The following is a 2,882-nucleotide window of genomic DNA, read 5'->3' as shown; positions in this document are numbered from 1 at the left end:
GTGGAAAACAACAGCAGCTCAGGTGCAAAACGCCAAAAGCTGCAGTTTGAAGAAGAGCTAGAAAAAATTTGCAAACTGGATGATTCCATTGAACCGGCAATAAAACTGAGTAGCCAATGTGTAGTTAATAAAGAGGTCTCACCAAAAGAAAATTAAAGAAAGAAGAAAACGATGCAAGAAACTCTAGTTGAAATTGCTGCTAGGAAAGAGAAAGCCAGGGAGAAGCGACACAAGGAAAGAATTGAGAAAGCTACAAGAATCGAAAGCCTTATGGAAAAATGTTTGACTGAAAGCAAACCAGCTTAAACCTGTGGGTGTGCGCGATATAGTTATAAAATCAGGTTTGAATTGTATATGCTGCTTATTATCCATAAAGTTATAATATATATTTTTTAGCTCTTGGTTTGCAGGCTTCTGCAAATGGATGTAAAATGATTGCAAGTGCCTTTCGTTTCCGGCCGAACGTTTCGCCAAATAACATTTTCACCGGCGCCCTTCGCTCATTTACAACAACTGCCTTTTCTCCATCACCACATCATGTCATTGACGGCCAAATCCACATCACCTTTATACGGCGTGTTCGGAAACACTGCTCTTGCTAGTGGTTCGGATTTCGGAGCAACTTGAACAGCAACAACGGCACCAACAGAACATTCGGTTTAAGTAAGCAAATTCGAATAATAAGCGATTAAATGCTGAAAAATATACACATCTTTCTTCAGCCCTGACAAACCTGTACTTGTACAAACATTCCCCAAGCCATACAAATATACCCACATTGACGTTGCTGCCAGTGATTTTGTATTGCCAGATGAGCCGACCGTTGCACCAATCGTGGCATTGGCAAAAACACATTTATAGATTTAGGCGTATAACTAGCGTTTGCAATTATACGACAGTTGACGATTTATTTATTTCTTTTTAACTTGAATCCATTTTTATAATAATAGGATTCATTCGATAATAATATTATATATATATATATATATATATATATATATATCACGATTGAAAGAATACAAAACTTGCGCCGATCTCGCTATTCCTCTACATTTTTTCATGTGCTAAAAATCGTGCTTACCTAAAGGGCTACATGTCCGAAGTTATTGCTACGTGTTCCTAATTAATCAATCTTTGTATATTTATTGATTCCTACAAAATTGGGCCATGTAATATTAAAATTAACACATTTTTCTGCATTGTTTACATATTTTTATATGCGCTTTGACATTTCTCTCTCGCAATTGCACCAAGATGACCTCACGCAAAAATTACGCTCATTGGCGCAATCTTGTATTCTATCATTCTTGGGTACTCTCAATCATGATGAAAACATAACAAGGTAAAACCACTGAGAGGCAGTCTGACGTTTGCCAACAATATAATTTTAAAATTCGAACTCAAGCTCACACACACATTCTCATTTTTAATCTCAAAAAAACCACAATTGTGAACAATTTCATTTTTTTATTTTAAATTTTATATGATTTTAAAATGTTTGCAAACGTCAGAAAAAAATTATGGCCGACGAATTGAGAGAATGATTTTATCTTCTAATGTTTTTATCATACTCTCAGCACTGAAAGAATTAGAGGAGAAAGTGGAAAAACAAACGAACATACTGCAGTCTGTGTTTGAGGAGCTCTCATCCAGATTAACGGATATCGAGAGTAAACTCACAAAGTGGATCGACGATCAAATTGCTAGCATATCTGAGAAGACTGCGGAGTCTGCCGCCAAAATACCCTCACTCGAGGCGAGAGTAAGAAGTTTTGGGAGTAAGCTGGAATTGCTTAATAACCGGTTCGAGAGTCAACAAACGACGATCTCTCTTGCTTGCCGCAAACTGAGGGAGAAAACTTAAAAAGTGCGTTCAACCAGATTTGTCTATCGATTGATTTCTTGTTACCGAAGATAAGGGATATTTTCCGATCAAACCTAATTAATAGTGCTGCCGTCAAAGTTAAATTTCTCTCGCCGTTTGACCGTAACCTTACTCTTAGGCCTTTAGTGATTATCGCAAGAGAACCAAGCAGCCAGTTTCTCTTAGCGCAATCGGTATTGATGGACATCTTGGAATTTTTGAGAGTCTATCCGCTAGTAAGAGAAAACTTCTGCAAGAAGCGATTAAACTGAGGCGTGCAGGGAAACTGACGTCTCTATTTACATTGCGAGGTGCTGTGCATGTGCGATCGGATAAAGAACAGCCTGCAAAAAGATCGAAAATCAGACAGATTTGCAATGTTATTACGTTTGAAGCGAGCGTCGTTTAAAGTACAAAACCGCGTATCGTCATTCTGCAAAAACGCGTTACTGACTGCTCACACAAGCTCTCGGCTCAATCCTTATCCATTCGTCCTGAAATATACTAGCTAGAAATGCGATTGCTTTATAAAAAAGGGAACCATTTTGAAATATGAGTGTTTTTACGCTTAGAAAATAATTTCTACAACTTCACATACGCGGTTTTGCATTTTACTGATACGCGAATTTGCATTTTGTTGATACGCGGTTTTGCACTTTAAACGACGATATGTTATACTTATGTTATCTTATATAGCGTTTTCTTTTCTACACGAATATGTTGCCATACCGAGGTGCGAAAGTCGTTTAAAGTTGCACTTCGCCCTGTGAATTTGGCACCCTGCTTAAGGTTCAGTGTAGCCCTTCAGACTTACACAGGATCACAAACTGCAGCCCTGAAATGCAATCAGCTGTTTTCTCGAGCGCTAAACGGAGTGCAGCAAAATAGTTACAGGTAATATGAGAATGTTCTGATAGAAAAGTAAAAGCCGAAAATGCTAAACTTTTAAACAACGCTTTTTTGCAGTATGGACAGAAGGCGAAACAAGACTCTTGCTGGATAAGTACGCTTCCTTTTT

The 2,882-nt window shown here is 38.0% G+C and overlaps 1 long non-coding RNA gene across 1 annotated transcript; it reads left to right on the top strand.

The window, feature by feature from the left end:
- The first annotated feature begins 6 nt into the window (after window positions 1-6).
- LOC118757486 lies at window positions 7-1,058 on the top strand. The gene is made up of 3 exons (XR_004995229.1): window positions 7-341; window positions 397-663; window positions 723-1,058. It is a non-coding gene; the product is annotated as an uncharacterized LOC118757486 (long non-coding RNA).
- Window positions 1,059-2,882: the final 1,824 nt, after the last annotated feature.

Source organism: Rhagoletis pomonella, unplaced genomic scaffold (assembly GCF_013731165.1).
Source record: "Rhagoletis pomonella isolate Grant_MI unplaced genomic scaffold, Rhpom_1.0 Rhpom_scaffold_18539, whole genome shotgun sequence".
NCBI classification, from domain to species: domain Eukaryota; kingdom Metazoa; phylum Arthropoda; class Insecta; order Diptera; family Tephritidae; genus Rhagoletis; species Rhagoletis pomonella.
Note: the sequence above shows the minus strand (reverse complement) of the source record. Positions and strands in the feature narration are given on the sequence as shown.